The sequence below is a fragment of the Salvelinus fontinalis genome, chromosome 3 (assembly GCF_029448725.1).
Source record: "Salvelinus fontinalis isolate EN_2023a chromosome 3, ASM2944872v1, whole genome shotgun sequence".
Taxonomy (NCBI): domain Eukaryota; kingdom Metazoa; phylum Chordata; class Actinopteri; order Salmoniformes; family Salmonidae; genus Salvelinus; species Salvelinus fontinalis.
In genome coordinates this window covers 72,571,178-72,583,222 of record NC_074667.1, presented here as the reverse complement: position 1 = coordinate 72,583,222, position 12,045 = coordinate 72,571,178, and the positions used below count along the sequence as shown (strand labels likewise).

At 40.0% G+C, this 12,045-nt stretch overlaps 1 protein-coding gene across 1 annotated transcript in view; it reads right to left on the bottom strand.

Annotated features, from left to right (window-relative positions):
• The window catches only part of LOC129851403 (CTTNBP2 N-terminal-like protein), a 29,453-nt gene extending 26,717 nt beyond the window's left edge, over positions 1–2,736 (bottom strand). The window contains exon 1 of the mRNA XM_055917914.1: positions 2,633–2,736. The gene's annotated coding sequence lies outside the window, so the exon portion shown is untranslated. The remainder of the gene's footprint in view (positions 1–2,632) is intronic.
• Positions 2,737–12,045: the final 9,309 nt, after the last annotated feature.

The window sequence follows — 12,045 nt, the reverse complement described above, 5'->3', positions numbered from 1 at the left end:
CTCAGTAACCTAGATGATTTTATTCAAACATAGGGTGTGTCTATATATGGAAAATACATGTTTTAAAATTTCAACCAATCGATTGGTCGAAAGTCAGACGACTCTCAGTCGACAAAGATTTGTTTTAGTCGTGGACAGCCCTAATATAATGGTGTGTAAAGACAGTATGGACATTATATGAATAGAAAAGGTATCTACAGCAGTAGTTATATAGGATGATCCTTGAAAATAATTTATTTTATATGCTGATGAACCTATGTTCATCAGTTGTTCCAGTTGTTCCTGACCAGGAAAAACACCTAATCAATTCCTAAACAATAGTGTCACCTCCCCCAATCAGCATTCCCATATCTGATTATCCACGGCAAAAGCAGAAGACCTAATACCCTCCAAATAATCTGCCTGCCTCAGTCTCTCGACTTTATTAGTCCCCCAGCTCCGACCACTAAGCATTCAGCAGGCCTGCTCCTATATGAGTTCTGTGGTCGCTCAGTAGAATTTTCCACATCGTGAAGTCATCAGGAGGGGCCAGCCAGAGCTCAGAGTGTTGCATAATGAGATGGGAGCCCAGGGGGCTTTGATTGTGAGCTGCTACTGTACAGCATCATGGGGGCTATGAAGCTCTCCCAGCATCCCAATAACTAGACTCTTGAAATATCTGAATGGACATAGTCTGACTCTAGACTTTACGGGGTATGAATCAATTCACTTTTCTGAGCTCTGGGACAGTAGCAAAGGATGCATCAGCAGAAATAGCATGGCTTGATCTGAATCTAATCACACAAAGTTATTACTCTAATACATTATGGTTCATTCTGGCAGTTTCATCCCAGATCCAAGCACACACTGTACTGTAAAATATCTATGATCTGTAGATGTGTCTTCTCCAGACCCTCATGGCTTGGTTTGTGTTCTGACCACATGGCTAGCATGCCAATTGAAATCCCCACCTCCTTCAGTCTGCTTTTACAGCCTCACTAATTTCACAGCCGCTTGTAACCTGTCTGAAAATGTGTTCTTATTGTATTTGAAACACGTTAGGCCAGATATAGCCTACATGTGATTTTCACACGTTAGTAAACACCACCTGTTCATTTAAAAATATAAAAATATAATTCCCTGTTCTTGAAAACACATGACTGAAAGTACGCTCACTAGTAATGTGTTAATCAAATATATAGCATGGGCATGTTATTGAACGCATGGGAAATCCAAATATTCCCACACTCGTTAATTTCCGCTTCCTAAAGAAATGCCTGCGTCTATAATCCCTTTTATCCTTGTTTGTTTTAAGCCTAGTCAGCCATGTTCCCCATGTAACAAACTTCTGCCTGAACCTTGGAGGCTCTCTGTCTTTCTGTCCACCCCCCCTCTGTCTCTCTCTCTCCCTATCTCTCTTTCTCTCTCATTGCACACAAGTAGCAGATGCCAGGGGCTAATTAGTGAAATCCCTTTGGCCTGCTGCACACTGTCTGAATGACTCAGTCAGTCACTGCGGGTCACAACAGACAACTCCTTGTATAAAGAGACGTATCAAGAGACTCGATCAGATTACAAAGTCATAACCGACATTCATTTTTAAGTCTACATCATCCTGTCTGTGTGGGGTGTGCTGTGCAATCATTTGATTTTCAGTATCATGTCAGTACTATTACAAATAAAAAACACCTTTTACAAAGTCATTATTATTCATTGATTTCCTACTGGTTTATTCCCATAAAGTCTGATCTAATTTCAGACCTTACATTGACAGCTTAATGAAAAACGAGCTACCCATCTGTGATACATCAAAACTATTGGATAAGATAGGCGTGTAGTCTTGTCTAGGCGTGTGCTCTTTTCTATTTGTTGGCACAATGTTACAATGTAAAATGCTAGTGTGTGATGTTATATATGTTATATAAACATCACCATAAATAGACAAGACTGTAGAAGAGACTTGTTCAATCACATCATATACAGTAGCCTGGATCCCATCATATAGCCTGGTTCCCATCATATAGCCTGGTTCACGTCATTTAGCCTGGTTCCCGTCATAAAACCTGGTTCACATCATATAGCCTGGTACATGTCATATAGCCTGGTTCACATCATATAGCCTGGTTCACGTCATATAGCCAGGTTCCCGTCATATAGCCTGCTTCACGTCATATAGCCTGGGTCACGTCATATAGCCTGCTTCACGTCATATAGCCTGGGTCACGTCATATAGCCTGGTTCATATCAGTACATTAAGGACAGACTAGTATGTCTGCCAAATCAGGATACATAAAACAGAGAAACCAGAATAAAGCATGAATCAAATATGATGGGATATTTATATTAGCCAATCTTTGATTATAGGCAATCATTCAGGATATTTTAGAACTTACCCAAGTCATTCAGATAAATCTGAAAGTGTAAAAACATTGAAGACGCTATAAAACCCCTCTACGTTTAGTTCAGGTACTGAGCATCAATGTTCATTCATTCTATGTTTTACTTCTCTCAGTTTAATTGTAAAGGCTACTGAGGATAAGCCATAGTCATATAAGGACAAACAATTATAGGAGTTATTACAACGTAGCTGTGCAGATTCGAGTGTCTGGCCAATTATAATAATATAAAAGTTTCTCTTCGACATTCAACATACCTTCTTTGTCTCTTCAATGCCTTTGTAAACGCCAACATGAACTTTAACAATTGTCAAAGATTGTCTTGCGTCTTCAGCTTTCGATAGCGGAAGAACTCATATGTGACATGTCCGCCAGCCTATAGGCAAGGCCGAATTCAGATTGTTGACCTATAAGATTAGTCTTGTCTACCTCAGACGCAGAGTCAGGGAAAGGAAGCTGTCGCATGGGTTTTGGAATTTGGACGAATTTCTTTGTGTAGACTTTTTTTCGGCAAATCTTTGCCTCTTTCAGAGGTCTTGATTTGTTAATTTCCTGTATATTTCAGGTTGCGTTAATTTACCTTATATCTTACAAACTGTGGTGCTTCACTTGAAAATACTATTTTTGTTTTACTCTCAAGACTGTTTAGTTGTCACGCATACGTTTTGAGTTCGCATTGTCAGCACACAAAAATATTGAAATATGCAAGGTATGTTGTGATTTTTATCAAATAGCAAGGACTGCGCCGAGATCATGGAAATTCACGTTTACAGAGTATTCTATTATAGGCTACTGTAATTCAGACTCAGTTCAAATAGGCTGTCATAATGTTTCCATAATAACTTAACACTTTATTCTTAACTGTCCTAAAATATGCACTTAAAATATACTTCAATAATCCTATATAACAAAATTAGGTTATCAGTTTAATCATGAGTTTTATAATGTGATCTGATAAAGGGTCAATTATTGTTATTGTTATTGCTATTGTTATTTTTATTTAAGGTGGACGACTAACATTAGTTTATATCTGACTTTATAAACCAGTTGATCATTAGGGCTATACCCAATTATCATTGGCTATACCACCACACATTAATTTGTTTCCCATACAAACATAACATTAAAATCCCTGGGATTCTTAGCAGGATTAGTAGGGATTACAGTTGTCTGCTGATCCTCTCAGATAATCCTACCTGTTGTTACTACACGGCACCTGGTGGGTCGAGACAATACGATTCTGGTGTTTTTAAGATTTAAGGTAATTGTCTTCACTGAACCTAAAATCCCTAGCTGTGGTTCAGACTTCAGATCCTGTCTGGTTTTGGGATTTCTGTCCCTGTACGTCATCATCTCATCTGGCTGAGATAGAACAAAAAACAGTCAACAGAGCAGTCGCTCCAATTGCAGGTGTTGACTTGCCCGTGACGAGAGATGCATTCTTCTCTGTGACTTCAGACAGGATTGTCTCACACATCAAACCATGTGTGATGTCTTACTCATCAGCCTTTGGCTACTACCTATGTCTTCTTTGGGTCTAAGGCACTGTGCTAGAGGGGTCACTACAGACCCTGGTTCGATTCCAGACTGTATCACAACTGGCCGTGATTGGGAGGACCAAAGGACGGTGCACAATAACTGACTTGCCTGGTTAAATAAAGGTTAAATAAACAATGTTATTTCAATATCCTCTCATCAGAAAGTTCGATTAGTGACTGGAAATGCTTCTTAACATTAGGAAAACAATACAGTGAGGTACTCTTTAACAATAGGGAACATATTATTGCAGGTCTATGCTATGATGGTTCTTATTCACACAAAAGCATACACCCAGTGAATTGTATGCACTAAACTTTTTTCCAACCTCGTTTATCTCAAGAACCTCTGTTGCCTATTGCAATACACTATATTTGCCAGTAGAGAGCAGTGTTGTGTTATTCAAGCCAAGGCAACGAATGGCCTTCATACCAATAGGGGCTCTTCCATAGAACCCTGTAGGATTTTCCACCTATCACCAGTAAACACAAGTTACAGTACTACATTTTTTTTTGGGGGGGGGGGGGGTAACCACAGGACACTAAAGTCAAAGCAATGCTGACCCTTTTAAAGTATATAACTTAGTTATATGTACACTGCTCAAAAAATAAAGGGAACACTTAAACAACACAATGTAACTCCAAGTCAATCACACTTCTGTGGAATCAAATTGTCCACTTAGGAAGCAACACTGATTGACAATAAATTTCACATGCTGTTGTGCAAATGGAATAGACAAAAGGTGGAAATTATAGGCAATTAGCAAGACACCCCCAATAAAGGAATGGTTCTGCAGGTGGTGACCACAGACCACTTCTCAGTTCCTATGCTTCCTAGCTGATGTTTTGGTCACTTTTGAATGCTGGCGGTGCTCTCACTCTAGTGGTAGCATGAGACGGAGTCTACAACCCACACAAGTGGCTCAGGTAGAGAATGCCTGAGCTGACAAGATAAGAATCTATTGATCTTCCCCTGAATAAGGCAGTTAACCCACTGTTCCTAGGCTGTCATCAAAAATAAGAATTTGTTCTTATCTGACTTGCCTAGTTAAATAAAGGTTAAAAAAAAATTCAACTGGCTCTGTCAGATGGAATGGGCCAAAATTCACCCAATTTATTGTGGGAAGTTTGTGGAAGGCTACCCGAAACGTTTGACCCAAGTTAAACAATTTAAAGGAAACGCTACCAAATACTAATTGGGTATATGTAACCTTCTGACCCACTGGAAATGTGATGAAATAAATAAATCATTCACATTCTCAAAATAAAGTGGTGAGCCTAACTGACCAAAGATGGAATTATGAAAAACTGAGTTTAAAAGTATTTGGCTAAGGTGTATGTAAACTTCTGACTTCAACTGTAAGTCATCATATAAGTAGTGTAAGAGAGCAATGAATGAACTCAGTCATTTCAGTCTTTGTGTGGTTATACACGTCTTTGTGTAGAAGGCGTGGTTCAGTCAGCAGCACCTGCATGATAATGAATAGCTTTTCCTTGAGTCTTTTCCCAGCCAGGTGCCTCCATCATCAGCTTTAGCTCAGAGGGCTATTGTGGGTTCATCTCCCGGCTAGTCATGTTGTACAGCTTTTTAATGGTTGGTTTTTATCTGGAGTGTTCTGTGGGATGATGGAGTCAGAGTGTAATAGACTGCTGAGGGAAGTGGAGTGGGCTAAGGCCTCTCCAGCCCTAATCGAGAGGCTCTATTTCAGGCTCTTCAATTAAGGAGCTCTGCTCTGCATCCTGACTGCCGTGGAGGACAAACTGTGTTCTCACTCTAAACTCAGGATAAATTTCTGCCACTGCACTTTTTATTGGTACAGTTTTTGTAACGACAAAAAATTACAAGGCTCAGAGTAGATTGCGTTCTTTAAGATTCAATGTTGTTTTCACAGACTCACCTTGAATAGGGTTTGTTATTTGCATTTTGACAGTAAAGCCCTGGGGAAGAAGTGCTGTGTGATCAAAATGTGATCTGATTGTTTTGATTGTCTCTAGAGTTTTATAAAAATGAACAATTAGATGAAGCATCCACAGAATGCTTTGTATTACGTGGTAGAAGATCATTGTAAAGACATAATGCTGAATGACAGAACATTGTTGAAAAATATGTTCTGTCATTCTGTTTCCTCTGTTATGAAAAAAAAACAAGGTTACACTTTATTTGGATAGTCTGTATAACATCTACAGATGGACTATCAGTAACCTTTCAACTATCTATCGACTAACCCTAACCTTAACCCTTATCCTAACCCTAAACTTAACCGTTACCCTAACCCTAGTGTAACCAGTGTGAAATGGCTCGCTAGTAAGCAAGCATTTCAATCGGGGACGTCACTCGCTCAGACCTTGAAGTAGTTGTTTCCCCTTGCTCTAAAAGGGTGGCGGCTTTGTGGAGCGATAGGTAACGATGCTTCAAGGGAGTCTGTTGTTTGTGTGCAGAGGGTCAATGGTTCAAGCCCAGATTGGGGAGAGGAGAGGGACAGAAACAGTACTGCTAGATTAGTCCTAACCTTAACTCTTATTCTAACCTTAGCAAGCTTTTGCTTATCAACATATAATTGTTAATAGTATGACCATCTGTAGAGCATGTCTGTAGAGCATCTACAGCTGGACTATCCAGACTATCCAAATAAAGTGTGACTCAAATTTCACTATAAATAAAAAAGCACCCCTTCAAATGAGTGAATTTGGCTAGTTCAGTCATACCCGTTGCTGACAGGTGTATAACATCAAGCACACAGCCATGCAATCGCAATAGACAAACATTGGCAATAGAATGGCCTTACCGTCATAAGATGCCACCTTTCCAACAAGTCAGTTTGTCAAATTTCTGCCCTGCTAGAGTTGCCCCAGACAATTGTAAGTGTTGTTATTGTGAAGTGGGAAAGTCTAGGAGTAAAAACGTCTCAGCCACGAAGTGGTAGGCCACACAAGCTTACAGAACGGGACCGCCGAGTGGTGAAGCACGTAGCCCGTAAAAATCGTCTGTCCTCGGTTGCAACACTCACTACCGAGTTCCAAACTGCCTCTGGAAGCAACATCAGAAAAATAACTGTTCGAAGGGAGCATCATGAAATGGGTTTCTATGGCCGAGCAGCCACTCAGCCTAAGATCACCATGCCAAGCGTCAGCTGGAGTAGTGTAAAGCTCGCCACCATTGGACTCTGGAGCAGTGCGAACGTGTTCTCTGGAGTGATGAATCAGGCTTTATCATCTGGCAGTCCAACGGACGAATCCGGGTTTTGCAGATACCAGGAGAACGCTACCAGCCCCAATGCATAGGGCCAACTGTAAAGTTTGGTGGAGGACAAATAATAGTATGGGGCTGTTTTTCACGATTTGGGATAGGCCCCTTAGTTCCAGTGAAGGTAAATCTTAACGCTACAGCATACAATGACATTCTAGATGATTCTGTCCTTCAAACTTTGTGGCAACCGTTTGGGGAAGGCCTTTTCAGCATGACAATGCCCCCGTGTACAAAGCAAGGTTTGTCGAGATCGGTGTGGAAGAACTTGACTGGTGACTGGCCTGCACAGAGCCCTGACCTCAACTCCATCGAACACCTTTGGGATGAATTGGAACGTCGACTGCGAGTCAGGCCTAATCGCCCAACATCAGTGCCCGACCTCACTAATGCTCTTGTGACTGAATCTAAGCAAGTCTCCTCATCTAGTGGAAAGCCTTACCAGAAGAGTGGAGGCTGTTATAGCAGCAAAGGGGGGACCAACTCCATATTAATGTCCATGATTTTGGAATGAGATGTTCGATGAGCCGGTGTCCACATACTTTTGTTCATGTAGTGTAGATAGCCAATGATACCCTCATTCCAATGAAATCCTCCCAAAAAGTTTTACATTACTGCGACAATACTGAATAATCAAAGTGGAATGTAACTTGAAGGTTAGACACAAGGCAAGATATTCAGAGTAAAAAGCTCTGTTAGAATTGTGTGGTGTCAGCATCGCATAGCGGTTCTCTTTTTTCTTCTTCTTTCATTTGAAACTCTGAAACTTTTCCTCCCCTCTACTTATTTCCACTGACGTTATTGCTGAGAGAGGTGTTTTCATGTTCGTAAACATTCTCCTCAAGGTGTGCTGGCTGGCCTTCAGTCAAACCCAGAAGCAAACTTTACGTAGAACATTGACTGTGGATTCCAGTTGTCAGATTTAGCTGAAAATAAGATTGGGCTCCAATGATGTTTGAGGTCACACTTTGTCTTGGACCCTCAAGCTTGGATGAACAAATGTATTTGGTATGCATGGACAAAACGTAATGGATGTACAATCGACTAGACTAAACAAATTAGTTAATGGCAATTCCACTGTAACAGCATGATGCTGAGACTTACTTTTTCACTTTAAAATGTATGCCAAGCAAAAACCATTTATTGCAAAGTTGAACAAACCATACACCTACAGTTGAAGTCGGAAATGTACATACACCTTAGCCAAATCCATTTAAAATCAGTTTTTCACAATTACTGACATTTAATACTAGTAAAAATTCCCTGTCTTAGGTCAGTTAAATCACCACTTTATTTTAAGAATGTGAAATGTCAGAATAATAGTAGAACAAATGATTTATTTCAGCTTTTATTTCTTTCATCACATTCCCAGTGGGTTTACATACACTCAATTAGTATTTGGTAGCATTGCCTTTGAATTATTTAACTTGGGTCAAACTTTTCAGGTAGCCTTCCACAAGCTTCCACAATAAGTAGGGTGAATTTTGGCCCATTCCTCCTGACAGAGCTGGTGTAACTGAGTCAGGTTTGTAGGCGTCCTTGCTCACTTGCTTGTCCTTAAGCCATTTTGCCACAACTTTGGAAGTATGCTTGTGGCCATTGTCCATTTGGAAGACCCATTTTCAACCAAGCTTTAACTTCCTGACTGATGTCTTGAGATGTTGCTTCAATATATCCATATAATTGTCCTTCCTCATGATGCCATCTATTTTGTGAAGTGCACCAGTCCCACCTGCAGCAAAGCACCCCCACAACATAATGCTGCCACCCCCAGTGGGGGGTTGCGGTTGGGATGGTTCTTCGGCTAGCAAGCCTCCCCTTTTTTACTCCAAACATAACGATGGTCATTATGGCCAAACAGTTCTATTTTTGTTTCATCAGACCAGAGGACATTTCTCCAAAAAGTACGATATTTGTCCCCATGTGCAGTTGCAAACCGTAATAATGACCACCAAAGTACGTTCATCTAGAGGAGACAGAAGGTGTCTCCTTCCTGAGCGGTATGACTGCTGCGTGGTCCCATGCTGTTTATACTTGCGTACTGTTGTTTGTACAGATGAACGTGGTACCTTCAGGCATTTGGAAATTGCTCCCAAGGATGAACCAGACTTGTGGAGGTCTACAATTTTGCTGAGATCTTGGCTGATTTCTTTTGATTTTCTCATGATGTCAAGAAAAGAGTCACTGAGTTTGAAGGTAGGCCTTGAAATACATCCAAAAAGTCCACAGGTTCACCTCCAATTGACTCAAAGATGTCAATTAGCCTATCAGAAGCTTCTAAAACCATGATAACATTTTCTGGAATTTTCCAAGCTGTTTAAAGGCACAGTCAACTTGGTGTATGTAGCTTCTGACCCACTGGAATTGTGATACAGTGAATTATAAATGAAATAATCTGTCTGTAAACAATTGTTGGAAAAATTACTTGTGTCATGCACAAAGTAGATGTCCTAACTAACTTGCCAAACTATAGCTTGTTAACAATAAATTTGTGGAGTGGTTGAAGAACGAGTTTTGATGGCTCCAACCGAAGTGTATGTAAACTTCTGACTTCACCTGTATGTACTAATGTCTTCTTTTAACAATTGCCTCCTATTTTATTAAAACACATTTACTTAAGGAACAGTGCAGGTGCGAAATTTGGTAAAAGATTTACACTACAATCTCCCCAAGTTTTTTGATGTGACCACGTTTTTCAAAACCTCAGCTATGATATGACACCTTCAGTTTGAAAAAATCTATTTTGGTTATTTAACTACAGTAAGTGAAATGGATCAACACCCGGTAACAAAATGACATCATGGGTCCTTGATCTATACTCTACAGAAGTGCATCATTATGGATGTAATTCTGCCATTCTCTTCATGGTGATGTATCCTGAATAGTACACAAAGGTAAAAATATGTAATATCCTCCTTTGCATGTTTGGGTATTTTGATCCTACACACTGGATGTTAAACTAATGAGCTTTGCCCCCAAACAACACCAAATGTGTTTGGTCCAGACCAAGTCTGTACCAATTATAGATGTCTATGTTTCACCAGTTTGGACAGTACAGCACAGGGTACAGTAAAGTAGAGTATTTTATTTAGCTTTTATTTGACAGGGAGTCATGATGATAAAAAGGTCTCTTTTACAGTAGAGCACAATACAGAACAGCAGAGTACAGTACAGAACAGTACAGTACAGAACAGTAGAGCACAGTACAGTAGAGCATAGTACGGTACACTACAGTACAGAACACTACAATACAGTAGAGTACAGCACAGCACAGTACAGTAGAGTACAGTACAGTAGAGCACAGTACAGAACAGTAGAGCATAGTACGGTACAGAACAGTAGAGCACAGTACAGCACAGAGCAGAACAGTACAGTACAGTAAAGCACAGTGCAGTACAGCACAGTAAAGCTCAGTACAGTAGAGCACAGTAGAGTACAATGCAGAACAGTAGAGTACAGAACTCTACTGTACTGAACTCTACACTACTTTTCTTTAATGTATTCTACTGTGCTCTACTGCACTGTACTGTGCTGTGCTGTACTGTGCTGTGCTCTACTGAACTGTGCTGTGCTCTACTGTGCTGTGCTCTACTGTACTGTGCTCTACTGTGCTGTACTGTACTCTACTGTTCTGTGCTGTACTGTGCACTACTGTACTGTACTCTACTGTAATGTACTGTGGTCTACTGTACTGTGCTGTACTCTACTGTTCTGTACTGTACTCTACTGTTCTGTACTGTACTGTGCTCTACTGTACTGTACTCTACTGTAATGTGCTGTGCTCTACTGTTCTGTACTGCACTCTACTGTGCTCTACTGTACTCTACTGTAATGTGCTGTGCTCTACTGCACTGTATTGTACCATGCTCTGCTCTACTGCAACAGTGGTTTGTGACTATTATAATTACCCATTGTGGCCAATTCAATTGCAATCATTCTGTTACAGATTTTTCAGTCACTCTGTTACCGATTTGGTACCGATTCAATTAGTAATTCATAAACAAAAATGTTATCAGTAAAAACACTATAACTAATTGGTAGGTCTACCTTTACTTGTTACTTCTGTGAATCTTCATAATCCTCCCTCCTTATGAGGGAGGGAAATTTGAATAATAATAGATTTTTGATAATAGAATGACAAGAAAACGCAAATTTCTGCAAAACTAAATATAAGTGTTGATATTAGTTGGCAGGGGTCTTTACTTCAACATTATTGTGTTTTGATGTATTTCTAATACCTTTTAAGACTTTTTCTAGTACATGTTTTTTAAGACCCATTTTCCATCTGTAGGACCAGAAATCAAAGCCTTTGCTTATTTCTAATTTTTAGGGTGGAAAATTGTTGAAAAACATACCTATGCCTTCATTTCCCCCAAATCTAGACTCTTTAAGGGCTCTCCACAGGGATTTCACAGTATGCTCAAGCAGAGCTCTGTTTTATATATATTTTTTAATTTAGCCTTCATTTAACTGGGCAAGTCAGTTAAGAACAAATTCTTATTTACAATGACAGCCTAGGAGCAGTGGGTTAACTGCCTTGCTCAGGGGCAGAACAACAGATTTTTACCTTGGCAGCTCGGGGATTCAACCTAGCAACCTTTCAAGTACTGGCCCAACACTCTAACCACTAGTCTAACAGTGCCACATTTTTTTTAAAGGATCACAAAAGGACATAGAACTACATATAGTGCTATGCAAATTGAGCTCCGTTGGATCCGTTGCAGATCCATTGTGTAGACTGTGTGGAGACCTTAGCTTTCATTTGACACCAAATTTGATATGCTCCTACAAACTTTGCATGTTGGTGCTCAAAGGTCCTTTTACATGGAAATGGCCTTAATGGAATGGTTGATCCTTACACTATTATCAGTATGATACAACCTTGAATCAG